We start from the raw sequence: 17252 nt of genomic DNA on the forward strand, positions 1-17252 counted from the left end.
TCTTTATTTATCATTGGCACACTGGTCCGAAGAAGTGTCAGATCTTCTGCTGGCCAGCAGAGGGTTTTTGGCGTTAGCTGAGGGTTTTCACCCAAAATGTAGTCTTTGATGTTAAGTCCCGTCACACAAGGTATAGATGGAATCTTCCCAGGGGCAGTAGAGGTATTCCCTTTGTGACAATAAATGTGAGCCTTACATCTCTCTTCTCTATAAGTAACCACAGTGCGCGCAGGCTTAACGCAATCTGCTGTTTTTGTGTGGATGTTGCATCACAGCTAGACGCAGTGGTCCTAGAACAGTCATGTCAAATGCTTATTTTCCCATGCTGCATTAAGGCCTGGAGAGGACTTCAGTGATGGATGGGTCTTCCTACTCATGTGAGAACCTGTAAGGTTGAATGCAATGCTGATAATGCACTAACTTTAGGAACTCCTTCAGTCCCACCTCAATACTGAATGCCTTTCAAACACACCAAGGACAATGAAGTAACCATCGGTGTTACTTGGAATAAAGCTGCCTGGATCTCCCACTTCACATATTGAGGACAAAAAGAAAATGGTTTTTGACAAAGCAATACTTTTTACAAAAGCAGGATAGGGAGAAATACATCTAAGGAAAACTGCTTCTCTTCTATCTTGATAGAAAATGTTTTTTTAATAAGTAGTTTAAGGGATTCTCATGCAAGTGGTCTGAGGTCACACGTTTGGAAACAGTGTTCTACAATGTTGTTTTCACCAATCTCACTTCATTTGGTTTTCTTAATAATTCTTGGGAAGGGCCAAGGAGTGGTCTATATTACATATGAATAAACTGACTTTCAGAAAGCTTACCGTAATCCTACAGTGGAGGATGAGAATTGGGATGAGAATTAGAAGCCAGTGCTAATATGTTGCCTTATTATTTTGTGACCACAGACAGGCATCCCAGAAGTTTTGTTTAAGTTTATTTATTTTGAGAGACAGCAAGCAAGCAAGCACAGGGAAGGTCAGAGATTGACGGAGAGAAAGAATCCCAAGCAGGCACCTCACTGTCGGCACAGAGCCAGACTCAGGGCTCAACCCTACGAACTGTGAGATCATGACCTGAGCCGAGACCAAGAGTTGGATGCTTAACCAACTGAGCCACCCAAGTGCCCCATCACTTGTGGAAGTTTTCATAAATGAGCAATGAAAAAATATATATTAAACTAAACAGAAAAGGTATGTTAGTAACACACTTCTTGAGATAGATACAGCAGGGAAATTCACTTGGGCTTAAATATTCCAAATATTTGGGAATTGGAAATTTTTGAAATATGACGATTCAGGCTGCTAAATTTTTTTTTTAATTTTTTTTAACATTTATTTATTTTTGAGACAGAGAGAGATAGAGCATGAATGGGGGAGGGTCAGAGAGAGAGGGAGACACAATCTGAAACAGGCTCCAGGCTCTGAGCTGTCAGCACAGAGCCTGACGCGCGGCTCGAACCCACGAACTGTGAGATTGTAACCTGAGCTGAAGTCGGACGCTTAGCCGACTGAGCCACCCAGGCGCCCCAGGCTGCTAAATTTTATATTCAGTATTGACACAAAGAAATTCTTGGCCTTCGCTAATTTTGGTTTAGTCACTTCATTGTAAACATGTGTAGTTCCAAAAATGCAAGTTTTCCACAAAGTAAGTCATGGTTTTCTGCTACCTAAACAGTATGTAATAATACAGATTAATGGTTTTTACCTGATATTGTCTAAATGCTAACATCAATTAAAATACATCTAGGGGGAGAATAGCTCTATTTTGTAGCTTCTAACTTCTTTTTTTTTTAGGGGGAGAGAGAGAGAGAGAGAGAGCATGAGCTAGTGGGGGAGAGGGACAGAGGAAGAAAGAGAGAGAGAGAGAGAGAGAGAGAGAAAGACTCCTAAGCAGGCTCCACGTTCAGCTCAGAGCCTGATATAGGGCTTCATCTCACAACTCTGGGATCGTGAGCTACCAAAATCAAGAGTCAGAAGGTCAACCAACTGTGCCACCCAGGCACCCCTACAGCCTCTAAATTTTTGAGGAGCATATTCTAAACTTGCCCTTTTTTAAATTTAAAGTTTTTTGTTTGTGTTGCCTTTACTTCTTGTGCATTGGGTTCAACTACAAGAGAAAAATAGAAGGCTTGGGAAGAAACACACTTCCTAATTACAGTTAAAGTTTTGTGGAGAAAGAAAAATAAGAAAAGAGAAAATTGAGTTTTCTGAGCCAAATGCATTTACCATTTACTGGAACAAGCATCAGGCTGTTCCTTACTAAGTAATGATTTCAAACTATGAAAATATTGTTTCTCTGAAAATAAAATACATCATAAAATGCACAGCGCTCTGTAGAGAACAAGGCAAGTAGGGAATGTCAACAGTGTGCTTTAGATAAGGAAGTGGAAAATTAATCCCAGTTTTGTAATATTCTAGTCAACAGGAGACCAAGAAATTTGAACTCTCAGGCAGTGACAACTCAGACCGATCAGACACAAAGTTCTGACTTGCTTTCTCAGAAGAACTTTCAGGCATTATATAGTCTTTTCGATGTTAAACAAGCCAAAGTTTGTTTCGATCAGATTGGAGTCCATCCATTTCCTATCACAGAATAGGGGCAGGGAGAAGAGGGTAGAGAGCTCCACTCAAATCTAATGTGTGTACACATATATTCATAAGCTGTTAGAATCGATGTCTATGGGGCGCCTGGGTGGCTCAGTTGGTTAAACAACCGACTTCGGCTCAGGTCATGATCTCGTAGTTTGTGAGTTTGAGCCCCGCACAGGGCTCTGTGCTGATAGCTCAGAGCCTGGAGCCTACTTCAGATTCTGTGTCTCCTCCTCTCTCTACTCCTCCCCTGCTCATGCTCTGTGTCTCTCTCTCAATAATAAATAAATGTTAAAAAAAATCAGAATCGATGTCTGAATACTGGTTCAGAGACCCATCCTCAGCCTGGATTTTAGGGTCAAGATCATGTCATTCTCAGAGGAAAAGCAGAATGGTAGTTTGGTGGAAAGAAGTATTAGTAACTCAATTCAGCACAGGCTACATCGTTCCTGAGCAGTAAGAGTGGCATTTTATAAGATATGAATAAAATCAAGTCTAGTCTTTTGCTCTAGGTAGATTTTCAACTGAGTTACTAAGTTTCTGAGCTTTAGTCTTTTTAATAAAATGGGCTGGATATCAATAATGTGAGATTTCTGTAAGCAGTATAAAGAGCCGTACAGGACACTTACATTTTTAGAAAGCAACGTTATTCTTTCTTCTATTTTAGGATGTATATTTATAGGCAGGTATTTTCTTCTAAGTATAATTTTTTGCTCCATATCACTTGCTTTTATATATGATGATTTGATTTACTTCAGGTCTATTTTTTACGTAATTATAACAATTTGTTTTCTAACCGTCAGTTGAAGATGTGATTTCTGGTTTCTAAGTATATGGGAAATTTGAGGGTAACTTTGATTGTATTATTCCCCAGTTTTATTGCACTGTAGTCAGAAAGCATGGCTACTATACTCTGAGTTTGTTGGAATTTGGAATTCCCTGAGACTTTTTGTGGCCAAGGACATGACGAGATGTGTATGTGTATGTATGTGTATGTGGGTGTGTGTGTTTAAATGAACATTCAGTCTTCATGTTAATCTCAAGAGGTAGCTGTTTTCTTTCTCAAGTTGCCCTGTACCTCACACCTGAATATGGAATCTGGAGCTGAGGTCAATGTCCTTTTTGCTACTCATTGCCTCTACTGTCCATTTTTCCTTTTGCTTCTATAAACACAATAAACTTTGTGTCATCAGACTGCACCATCTACCACCTCACTTCTCCCCAAAGATGTTTAACTCTTGGATCACTGTCACTCTTTCCAGAATAACCATTGTCACAGTTCTTAAAATGACTCCAATATCTACTTTTCTGATTCCTTCCAATACTCTTAACCTTCAGTCCTCTGTCTTCTCCAATGATCATGACCTCCATTTCACCTTAGTCATTCACTCCTGTGGTCGTCCCTTGACCTTGTCATTATAACTATGTCATTATAACTATTTATAGGACTGCAACAAGCTCACCATTATCTTCAATACACTGACCCTACCTCATTTTCACTACCCCTCACACATCTAATATTTGCTCTTCTGTTCTTTCTTAGCTTATATGCCATAGTCAATGATTATAATGACTCCCTTTCATGCATCCTCAACCCGCTTTACTCACTTTTTGCTCTTAATTGGTAAAAATGCATCTTTCACTGAAGCCCTCTCTTTATATGCCCTGCACAGCTGAACGTCTGTGGCCGGCTCCACATAGTGGAATATGGTGGAAGAAAACACCCCGCTACACTGCCTGGTTTCACTTTGAATTCATTATTACTAACCTCCAGTGAGACTTTATGCTGTCCTCCTTGAGCCCTCTTTATTTCTTGGGCCATTCATTCTTCCAGCCTAAGAGAGAACTTTTCCATACTTCCTTTCCTCCCATCAAACTCAACACCTCTTCCACCATCCTCATACACAGACAGTGATCTTTCTTCCTATTGCACTGAGAAATGTGAAGTAACTAGAGGAACATTTCCACAATCTAGTATCAACGGCTTTACCCAAACAACATCATGGGCATTTTTCCATTTTATTTTTTTGACCATCCTGTATCAATTTTTCTCTCTTTACTAGATCAGCATAAGATACAGATATGCCCTTATTTCTCTCATCAGGAAAACACACACACACACACACACACACACACACACACACACACACTTTCCTTACGCCACTTTCCATTGTAGCTAAAGTCCACATTCCTTCACTTCTTAGTGTAAAACACTATAAGAAAGTTTCATATATTTATGTCTCATATCTCTTTTTAAATTTTATTTTAAAATAAGCAAACAATATTTTTTTTTCTAATCACTCAATCAAAATTGCTCGTCAAGGTTATCCATGACTCTACATTGTCAGATGCAATGATCAATTGTAACTAAACCAACATTTGAGACAACTGGTCACACTCTTTTTGTGACATTCCTTCTCATTGGCCTTACAGTTATATTTTGATATTTTTCTCATGTATTATGTCATGCTCTGCTTCCAGTGTTATGGTTGATAAATTTGTTATACATTTAATTGCCCTTCCCTTGTAAGTAATCAGTCTTTTTCTCTGCAGCAGCTGTTAATATCAATCAGGGAGAAACATAGAAAAATGCTAAGTGGGCATCAGTTTAAGTTATGGAAAAATTTTACTTGATTGTCTAAATAATCACTTTACAATTTTATTCACTTGTAAGTTTTCAATGGTTAGCTTCAAACATTTGAATTAAAATATAACTTTACAGGAGCATGATATATTGCAAAAGATGAACAAAAACCTGTGATAAAATTGCCATATTTTTTTTGAAAATAATAAAACTTAGATGATGAAATAGAGACAGTTTTTAGGACAAAAAATCTTTTAATGTTAAAAGTAAATTGAAAGAATCAAATGAACAATTTGCAGAGGTAAGTAAATATCTGATACGGTCTGAAGTCAAATTTAAAATAGGTTTTTATTTTGTACAGAGGCATTGCCCCCAAAATAATACTAATAAGAACAAATAATAAAAATAATAAATATTAACATTAATTAAATGATAAAAAATAGCATTCAAAGTGAATGATATCTCTGAGATTGTGCATCAGGATATCCCTGCTGACTATAAAACACTATGCCAACTGCAGCCTGTATATTATTTAACTGAATAATTAAAAACACTATGAAGTAAGTACTTTTATTATCCTCATTTTACAGACGAGCAACATGAAGGATAGAGAGTTTCAGCAACTTACCAACTTTTCCAAAATTAGTAAGTGAAAGAATCAGATTCCACTCAATCAATAATGATTCACACTCAGTTAACTGGTATAATATACTGCTTTCATGAGCCCAAGGCAATAATTTCCCTTATGAAACTATTAACTCTATGTAGAAAATAGAAATAAATATGAAACTCTTTTTACAAAAGAGAAAACTGAGCCAAATCTTAAAAACAAATTGAACACCAAAGCAATTAGAATAGAAATTATAAAACTAAATCCTTTAAAATTTTGTCTTTCAAATATTGTTATCTAGGTAGTCAATAGGTGGATATGAATATATTTGTATCCCAACTTTGAAAACATAACCCAAAGTTGACTTCAGAATATACAATATTTTTGGAAACATGCTTTCTAAAAAGAAACACACTTTCAGAATCTTTTATTGACCTTGATGAACCAACAGAGATAGATTTACCTTAATACCTTAGACACCTGGAAAGACGGACAAAACTTATGAAATAACTATTTTCAAACACTGGACAAGAGACAGCAAAGGACTATGATATCTAAAAGAGGAGAAACAAATGAGATGAATCTTAAAATTGCCCATTTTTGGTCTGAAATCCCACTCAAGACTACAGAGCAGGGAAGAGGATGACATCTGGAATATGGTGGACTCACTGAGTTGAGGAGAGATACATTGGCATTCAGGAAGTCCACAGCTGCTGGAAATTGAAAGATGGAGGTCCAGAGAGGAAGAGCGATACAGAATAAAATTTATATAAAGGCCTCTTGCATGTTTAATGTCTACTAAAATGTGCCTGAATCGGGTGAAACTCCAGGAGGTCAGGCGACTTCCAGAAATGTGAGCTGAACGGTTTCCAAATCTTAAGTAGGGAGGGGAATTATTTTTAAGCCCTAGCAGCTAGAAAAAAGTCTTCAACATTCACTTTTGGCATGCAGTAGAGACACAGAAGGGCTACATCTCAGTAGTGGGTAGAACCACCTATAGAATAAAGGCTATTCTAGATCCACACTAGTAAATATTTTTAAAACAATCTCAAAATTGAAAAAGTAGAAATAATTTAACTGACTAGTGGAATAAAAACTAATAATCTTTAGAGAAAGACAATAAAATCCTTTCTAAAATAGTGTAGACATAGAAACTGTAATGTGTAGCATCCATTCAAAATTCACTAGACTGACCAAGAAGCAAGGAAATGTAACAATGTTCAGGAAACCAAGAAATTTAGAATAATCCAGAAATGATAGAGAGTATGGGATTCATAAACAAAAATGTTAAAACAGGTATTATAAATATGTTCAAATATTTAAAAGAAAACATACATGGTAAATAAGGCAATGGAAAATAAAATGCTAATTAAACAGAAGATAAAAGTGAAATGTAATGAGAAATTCAATGGGTGAGAAAAATAGATTAGAAATGGTTTTTAAAAAATGTAGTGAACTTGAAGATATGGCAATAGAAACAAAGCTCAATTTTGGAAAGATGATAAGGGGGAAAAGAAACATAGTCTTGTTCTCCTGTGATTCAACATCAAATGGTTTAACACACATATGTTTGGAGTTTTAGAAATGAAGGAGAAAGGGGAGAACAGAAAGTATGTCTGAAGAAATAATGGCTGCAATTCCTCCAAAATAAACAGTGAATCTATCGATGGAGGTTTACAAGCAGCAAGGGGGACACAAAGACAGAAAACCTGAACAAGGCACTAATATAATGTAATTTCTGAAAACCAGTGAAAAAGTGAAGATCTTAAAAGTAACACAAAGAGAAACTTTCATAGGAAAGAATAAAAATGAAAAATGATAGTAATCATTCCATCAGAAATTCTGCATGTAAGAAAAAACTGAAATAAAATTTGTGAAGATCTGAATAAAAGTGTCACCCTAAATTCTCTCATCAGCAAGATAATCACTCAGGAATGAAGGCAAAATAAATTTTCTCAGACACAAAAATGGCTGTGAATTTGTCACCAGTAAACTTCACAACAATATTAAAGTAAGTTTTTAAAAAGAATAACATCCCATAAAAACAAGCACTGAAGAATGCAGTGATGAGGTCAGGGGCAAACATGAAACAATTTCTTAATCTTTAATTTCTTTTGAGAATAACAATGACAATGTATTGATTGAATGTACATATATAGGGGTAGAATCTACAACAAAAATAGTAAAGAGGATAGGAGCATGGAGACCAAAGCATAGTGGTCCCAAAAATGCAATTTAAAAAAGAATGGAACACCCAACTTTTGAATACGTGATTAACAATAATCCAATAAAAATATTCAACCCAATTAGTAATCAAAAGAATGCAAATTTAAACCAAAGTTTACTATTTCAATTTTATTTCATTTTCAAATATAAAAACCTAAAAATCCGAGGGGTCCAGGAAGATGGCGGCGTAGGAGGACGCTGGGCTCACCGCGCGTCCTGCTGATCACTTAGATTCCACCTACACCTGCCTAAATAACCCAGAAAACCGCCAGAGGATTAGCAGAACAGAGTCACCGGACCCAAGTGCAGACGAGAGGCCCATGGAAGAGGGTAGGAAGGGCGGCGAGGCGGTGCGCGCTCCACGGACTGGCGGGAGGGAGCCGGGGCGGAGGGGCGGCTCGCCGGCCAAGCAGAGCCCCCGAGTCCGGCTTGCAAAAGCGGAGGGGCCTGACGGACTGTGTTCCGACAGCAAGCGCGACTTAGCGTCTGGGAGGTCATAAGTTAACAGTTCTGCTCGGAAAGCGGGAAGGCTGGAGGACAAAGGGAGGGTGAGCTGCGGAGCCCCCGGACGACAGAGCTCAGTTTGGCGGGGAACAAAGGCGCTCGCCAGCGCCATCTCCCCCGCCCATCCCCCAGCCAAAATCCCAAAGGGAACCGACTCCGGCCAGTGAAATTGCTCGCTCCGCGCGAACACCCAACTCTGTGCTTCTGCGGAGCCAAACCTCCGGCAGCGATCTGACTCCCTCCGGCTGCCACAGGGCCCCTCCTGAAGTGGATCACCTAAGGAGAAGCGAACTAAGCCTGCCCCCCCTGCCGCCGTGCACCTTGCCTTCCCACCCCAGCTAATACGCCAGATCCCCAGCATCACAAGCCTGGCAGTGTGCACGTAGCCCAGACGGGCCACGCCACCCCACAGTGAATCCCGCCCCTAGGAGAGGGGAAGAGAAGGCACACACCAGTCTGACTGTGGCCCCAGCGGTGGGCTGGGGGCAGACATCAGGTCGGACTGCGGCCCCGCCCACCAACTCCAGTTATACACCACAGCACAGGGGAAGTGCCCTGCAGGCCCTCACCACACCAGGGACTATCCAAAATGACCAAGCGGAAGAATTCCCCTCAGAAGAATCTCCAGGAAATAACAACAGCTAATGAGCTGATCAAAAAGGATTTAAATAATATAACAGAAAGTGAATTTAGAATAATAGTCATAAAATTAATTGCTGGGCTGGAAAACAGCATACAGGACAGCAGAGAATCTCTTGCTACAGACATCAGGGGACTAATGAACAGTCACGAGGAGCTGAAAAACGCTTTAAAGGAAATGGAAAACAAAATGCAAACCACCACGGCTCGGATGGAAGAGGCAGAGGAGAGAATAGGTGAACTAGAAGATAAAGTTATGGAAAAAGAGGAAGCTGAGAAAAAGAGAGATAAAAAAATCCAGGAGTATGAGGGGAAAATTAGAGAACTAAGTGATACACTAAAAAGAAATAATATACGCATAATTGGTATCCCAGAGGAGGAAGAGAGAGGGAAAGGTGCTGAAGGGGTACTTGAAGAAATAATAGCTGAGAACTTCCCTGAACTGGGGAAGGAAAAAGGCATTGAAATCCAAGAGGCACAGAGAACTCCCTTCAGACGTAACTTGAATCGATCTTCTGCACGACATATCATAGTGAAACTGGCAAAATACAAGGATAAAGAGAAAATTCTGAAAGCAGCAAGGGGTAAACGTGCCCTCACATATAAAGGGAGACCTATAAGACTCGTGACTGATCTCTCTTTTGAAACTTGGCAGGCCAGAAAGAATTGGCACGAGATTTTCAGGGTGCTAGACAGCAAAAATATGCAGCCGAGAATCCTTTATCCAGCAAGTCTGTCATTTAGAATAGAAGGAGAGATAAAGGTCTTCCCAAACAAACAAAAACTGAAGGAATTTGTCACCACTAAACCAGCCCTACAAGAGATCCTAAGGGGGACCCTGTGAGACAAAGTACCAGAGACATCACTACAAGCATAAAACATACAGACATCACAATGACTCTAAACCCGTATCTTTCTATAATAACACTGAATGTAAATGGATTAAATGCGCCAACCAAAAGACATAGGGTATCAGAATGGATAAAAAAACAAGACCCATCTATTTGCTGTCTACAAGAGACTCATTTTAGACCTGAGGACACCTTTAGATTCAGAGTGAGGGGATGGAGAACTATTTATCATGCTACTGGAAGCCAGAAGAAAGCTGGAGTAGCCATACTTATATCAGACAAACTAGACTTTAAATTAAAGGCTGTAACAAGAGATGAAGAAGGACATTATATAATAGTTACAGGGTCTATCCATCAGGAAGAGCTAACAATTATAAATGTCTATGCGCCGAATACCGGAGCCCCCAAATATATAAAACAATTACTCATAAACAGAAGCAACCTTATTGATAAGAATGTGGTAATTGCTGGGGACTTTAACACCCCACTTACAGAAATGGATAGATCATCTAGACACACGGTCAATAAAGAAACAAGGGCCCTGAATGAGACACTGGATCAGATGGACTTGACAGATATATTTAGAACTCTGCATCCCAAAGCAACAGAATATACTTTCTTCTCGAGTGCACATGGAACATTCTCCAAGATAGATCATATACTGGGTCACAAAACAGCCCTTCATAAGTTTACAAGAATTGAAATTATACCATGCATACTTTCAGACCACAATGCTATGAAGCTTGAAATCAACCACAGGAAAAAGTCTGGAAAACCTCCAAAAGCATGGAGGTTAAAGAACACCCTACTCACGAATGAGTGGGTCAACCAGGCAATTAGAGAAGAAATCAAAAAATATATGGAAACAAACGAAAATGAAAATACAACAATCCAAACGCTTTGGGACGCAGCGAAGGCAGTCCTGAGAGGAAAATACATTGCAATCCAGGCCTATCTCAAGAAACAAGAAAAATCCCAAATACAAAATCTAACAGCACACCTAAAGGAAATAGAAGCAGAACAGCAAAGGCAGCCTAAACCCAGCAGAAGAAGAGAAATAATAAAGATCAGAGCAGAAATAAACAATATAGAATCTAAAAAAACTGTAGAGCAGATCAACGAAACCAAGAGTTGGTTTTTTGAAAAAATAAACAAAATTGACAAACCTCTAGCCAGGCTTCTCAAAAAGAAAAGGGAGATGACCCAAATAGATAAAATCATGAATGAAAATGGAATGATTACAACCAATCCCTCAGAGATACAAGCAATTATCAGGGAATACTATGAAAAATTATATTGCAACAAATTGGACAACCTGGAAGAAATGGACAAATTCCTGAACACCCACACTCTTCCAAAACTCAATCAGGAGGAAATAGAAAGCTTGAACAGACCCATAACCAGCGAAGAAATTGAATCGGTTATCAAAAATCTCCCAACAAATAAGAGTCCAGGACCAGATGGCTTCCCAGGGGAGTTCTACCAGACGTTTAAAGCAGAGATAATACCTATCCTTCTCAAGCTATTCCAAGAAATAGAAAGGGAAGGAAAACTTCCAGACTCATTCTATGAAGCCAGTATTACTTTGATTCCTAAACCAGACAGAGACCCAGTAAAAAAAGAGAACTACAGGCCAATATCCCTGATGAATATGGATGCCAAAATTCTCAATAAGATACTAGCAAATCGAATTCAACAGCATATAAAAAGAATTATTCACCATGATCAAGTGGGATTCATTCCTGGGATGCAGGGCTGGTTCAACATTCGCAAATCAATCAACATGATACATCACATTAACAAAAAAAAAGAGAAGAACCATATGATCCTGTCAATCGATGCAGAAAAGGCCTTTGATAAAATCCAGCACCCTTTCTTAATAAAAACCCTTGAGAAAGTCGGGATAGAAGGAACATACTTAAAGATCATAAAAGCCATTTATGAAAAGCCCACAGCTAACATCATCCTCAACGGGGAAAAACTGAGAGCTTTTTCCCTGAGATCAGGAACACGACAGGGATGCCCACTCTCACCGTTGTTGTTTAACATAGTGCTGGAAGTTCTAGCATCAGCAATCAGACAACAAAAGGAAATCAAAGGCATCAAAATTGGCAAAGATGAAGTCAAGCTTTCACTTTTTGCAGATGACATGATATTATACATGGAAAATCCGATAGACTCCACCAAAAGTCTGCTAGAACTGATACACGAATTCAGCAAAGTTGCAGGATACAAAATCAAGGTACAGAAATCAGTTGCATTCTTATACACTAACAATGAAGCAACAGAAAGACAAATAAAGAAACTGATCCCATTCACAATTGCACCAAGAAGCATAAAATACCTAGGAATCAATCTAACCAAAGATGTAAAGGATCTGTATGCTGAAAACTATAGAAAGCTTATGAAGGTAATTGAAGAAGATTTAAAGAAATGGAAAGACATTCCCTGCTCATGGATTGGAAGAATAAATATTGTCAAAATGTCAATACTACCCAAAGCTATCTACACATTCAATGCAATCCCAATCAAAATTGCACCAGCATTCTTCTCGAAACTAGAACAAGCAATCCTAAAATTCATATGGAACCACAAAAGGCCCCGAATAGCCAAAGGAATTTTGAAGAAGAAGACCAAAGCAGGAGGCATCACAATCCCAGACTTCAGCCTCTACTACAAAGCTGTCATCATCAAGACAGCATGGTATTGGCACAAAAACAGACACACAGACCAATGGAATAGAATAGAAACCCCAGAACTAGACCCACAAACATATGGCCAACTCATCTTTGACAAAGCAGGAAAGAACATCCAATGGAAAAAAGACAGCCTCTTTAACAAATGGTGCTGGGAGAACTGGACAGCAACATGCAGAAGGTTGAAACTAGACCACTTTCTCACACCATTTACAAAAATAAACTCAAAATGGATAAAGGACCTAAATGTGAGACAGGAAACCATCAGAACCTTAGAGGAGAAAGCAGGAAAAGACCTCTCTGACCTCAGCCGTAGCAATCTCTTACTCGACACATCCCCAAAGGCAAGGGAATTAAAAGCAAAAGTGAATTACTGGGACCTTATGAAGATAAAAAGCTTCTGCACAGCAAAGGAAACAACCAACAAAACTAAAAGGCAACCAACAGAATGGGAAAAGATATTTGCAAATGACATATCGGACAAAGGGCTAGTATCTAAAATCTATAAAGAGCTCACCAAACTCCACACCCGAAAAACAAATAACCCAGTGAAGAAATGGGCAGAAAACATGAATAGACACTTCTCTAAAGAAGACATCCAGATGGCCAACAGGCACATGAAAAGATGTTCAGCGTCGCTCCTTATCAGGGAAATACAAATCAAAACCACACTCAGGTATCACCTCATGCCAGTCAGAGTGGCCAAAATGAACAAATCAGGAGACTATAGATGCTGGAGAGGATGTGCAGAAACGGGAACCCTCTTGCACTGTTGGTGGGAATGCAAATTGGTGCAGCCGCTCTGGAAAGCAGTGTGGAGGTTCCTCAGAAAATTAAAAATAGACCTACCCTATGACCCAGCAATAGCACTGCTAGGAATTTATCCAAGGGATACAGGAGTACTGATGCATAGGGGCACTTGTACCCCAATGTTCATAGCAGCACTCTCAACAATAGCCAAATTATGGAAAGAGCCTAAATGTCCATCAACTGATGAATGGATAAAGAAATTGTGGTTTATATACACAATGGAATACTACGTGGCAATGAGAAAAAATGAAATATGGCGTTTTGTAGCAACGTGGATGGAACTGGAGAGTGTGATGCTAAGTGAAATAAGCCATACAGAGAAAGACAGATACCATATGGTTTCACTCTTATGTGGATCCTGAGAAACTTAACAGGAACCCATGGGGGAGAGGAAGGAAAAAAAAAAAAAAAAAAAAAAAAAAAAAAAAAGGACGTTAGAGTGGGAGAGAGCCAAAGCATAAGAGACTGTTAAAAACTGAGAACAGGGGCGCCTGGGTGGCGCAGTCGGTTGGGCGTCCGACTTCAGCCAGGTCACGATCTCGCGGTCCGGGAGTTCGAGCCCCGCGTCGGGCTCTGGGCTGATGGCTCAGAGCCTGGAGCCTGTTTCCGATTCTGTGTCTCCCTCTCTCTCTGACCCTCCCCCGTTCATGCTCTGTCTCTCTCTGTCCCAAAAATAAATAAACGTTGAAAAAAAAAATTAAAAAAAAAAAAAAAAAAAAAAAAAACTGAGAACAAACTGAGGGTTGATGGGGGGTGGGAGGGAGGGGCGGGTGGGTGATGGGTATTGAGGAGGGCACCTTTTGGGATGAGCACTGGGTGTTGTATGGAAACCAATTTGTCAATAAACTTCATATAAAAAAAAAAAAAAAACCTAAAAATCCATTTTATATTCTGTCATTGTACTATTATGTCTCTATTACATTTGCTTTTTAAATTTATACATAAATTCAGTAAATTTGCAGGATACAAAACCAACATTCAAAAATCAGGTATGTAACCTGTACACTAAAAAAAAAAAAAAGAAAAAATTTCACTTAACAATTGCATCAAAAAAAATACTTAGGAATAAATTTAACCAAACGAATGAAAGATTTATACATTGGAAACTATAAGGCGTCAATGAAAAAAATTGAAGGCATACAAAAAAGGAAAGATATCTGTGTTCCTGTATCAGAAGAATTAATATTATTTAAAAAGCTATACTACTCAAAGCCATCTATAGATTCAATGCACTCCTTTTCAAAATTCCAATGACATTTTTCACAGAAATAGCAAGCAGTCTTAAAATTTGTATAGAACCAGGAGATTGCATTGGCTATCTTGAGAAATAACAACAAAGCTGGAGGCATCACACTTCCTTGTCTCAAACTATATTACTAAGCTATAGTAATCAGAACAGTTATGGTACTGGTGTGAAAGCAGGTACACAGACCAGTGGAACAGAATCAAGAATCCAGAAATAAATCCCCACGCATGTGGTCAACTAATATTTGTTACGGGAGCTAAGGATACTCAATGAGAAAGGGATAGTTTCTTCAGTAAAAAGTGTTGGCAAAAGTGAATAATTTCCTGCAAAAAAATGAAACTGGACCCCATCTTATACCACTCATAAAAATGAACGAAGAATGGATTAAAGACTTAATGTAAGACCTAAAACCATAAAACTCTGGGTAGAAAACAGAGGAAAAAAGCCACTTGACCCTGGTCTTGGCAACAGTGTCTGGATATGAAACCAAAGCACAAGGAACAAAAGCAAAAATAAGTAAGTGGAACTACATCAAACTAAAAACTTCTTCCCAGCAAAAAAAAAAAAAAAAAAAAAAAAAAAAAAAAAAAAACCACAATCAACAAAAATGCAAAAGCAGCCTATGGAATGGGAGAAAATATTTGCAAATCATATACTGTTGTAGGGGTAACATCCAAAATACATAAATAGTTTATTCAGCTCAATAGCAAAAAACAAACAAAAAAACCCCAAGTAATTGGATTTAAAAATAAGTATAGGAACTGAATAGACATGTTTCCATAGAGGGCTTGTAAGTGACCAACAGGTACATGAAAAGATGCTCAACAGCACTATCAGGGAAATGCAAATCAAAACCACAAATAGATATCATTTCACACCTGTTAAGATGGCTATTATAAAAAAGAGAAGTGATATGATGTGTTGGTGAGGTTTAGAGAAAAGGGAACAAATGAGCACTGTTGGTGGGCACATACAGTAATTATGGAAAACAGTATGGAGGCTCCTCAAAAAGTTAGAACCACCACATAAACTTTCACTTAAATATGGAGGAAGTTAAATTACTCTATCAAAGAATATCTGGAATCTCATAATCACTGCAGCATTATTCACATTGCCAAGACATGAAAACAACAGAGGAATGGATAAAGAAAATGTGAGATATATATATATATATATATATATATATATATATATATATATTCATATATTACATATGAATTGAATATATTACATATATTACATATGAATATGAATATATTACATTATGTAATATATGTATATATATTCATATATATATTCATATATTACATATGAATATTATTCAGCCGTTAAAAAAGGAAATCCTGCCATTTGCCACAACATGGATGGCCTTTGAGGGCATTATATTAAGTGGAATAAATCAGACAGAGAAAGACCAATACCATATCATCTCACTGTAAGTGGAACCTGAAAAGCCCAACTCATAAAACCAGACAATAGAATGCTGGTTTCCAGGGGCTGTGGGTGGGGGAAGTGGGAGATGCTGGTAAAATGGTCCAAACTTCCACTTATAAGATGAATATGTTCCAGGGATCTTATGTGCAGCATGGTGGCTGTAAAATTTAAAAAAGAGAAAAAAAAAACAGAAAAGAAGAAACCTACTTCATATCCTGTCATTCTATTATTATGATTCCATTATATTAGCTGTGAATATTTTTGGTCTCCAAGAGACCCTTACTGAAATGTAAATATGTCTGTGAATTGTAGGTTTTATTAGTAGATAATTAATTAACTAACATTTTAGTCAGATTATTATTCTGAATTAATTTCAGTACATATAAAAAATAATAGATTAGCACTTAGTTCTAATATTTTTTCAGACTTTAAAAAATAGAAGTTTATAGTTATAGTTAAAATTCCATGTTTATTCCAGGTCTGCAATTTATTGGATGTCAGGAAATAAATTGCACAAGTATATCTGTAACCCGTTATGTAAAATCTGATGAGTTATGTAGGGTAAATAGTTATTTTTAGCCAGTAAGTTTTATGATGGTTTGTTACACAGCAATAGAAATATGAAACTGTATGTACTATTTATTTGCTAACTTTTAAGCTTTATATCGATGGCTTTGTTGTGCTTCTATAATATGCTTATTTTTTCCTTAACAAAACATTCATGAGATTTATCTACTCATTTTATCTGAGTTTTATAGTATTGCACTGTATGAGTGTGACTGTATTTTAGGTTGTTGATTATTTTCTTATTGATGGAAATTTAGGGTATTGCTTTTGTTTTTATAATACAGCTAAGTCTTTGTGTAAGCATATGCAGGATATTCTGTGTGTATATAGAATTATCATATTCTGTATAATAAATTAGTATTTAATATTTACTAGGTATCATAATATTATCTAATTATCAAATATCTAATGATCTGATTATCCCTTCGTTTTTTACAGGGCTAGGAATGGGAAAGTGGGCAGAGGGGCAAGGGGTGATGTGTGTTATC

This window comes from Lynx rufus, unplaced genomic scaffold (genome assembly GCF_022079265.1).
Source record: "Lynx rufus isolate CCGP_SWC_20201006 ecotype Redwood Valley unplaced genomic scaffold, mLynRuf1.p SCAF_6, whole genome shotgun sequence".
NCBI classification, from domain to species: Eukaryota; Metazoa; Chordata; class Mammalia; order Carnivora; family Felidae; genus Lynx; species Lynx rufus.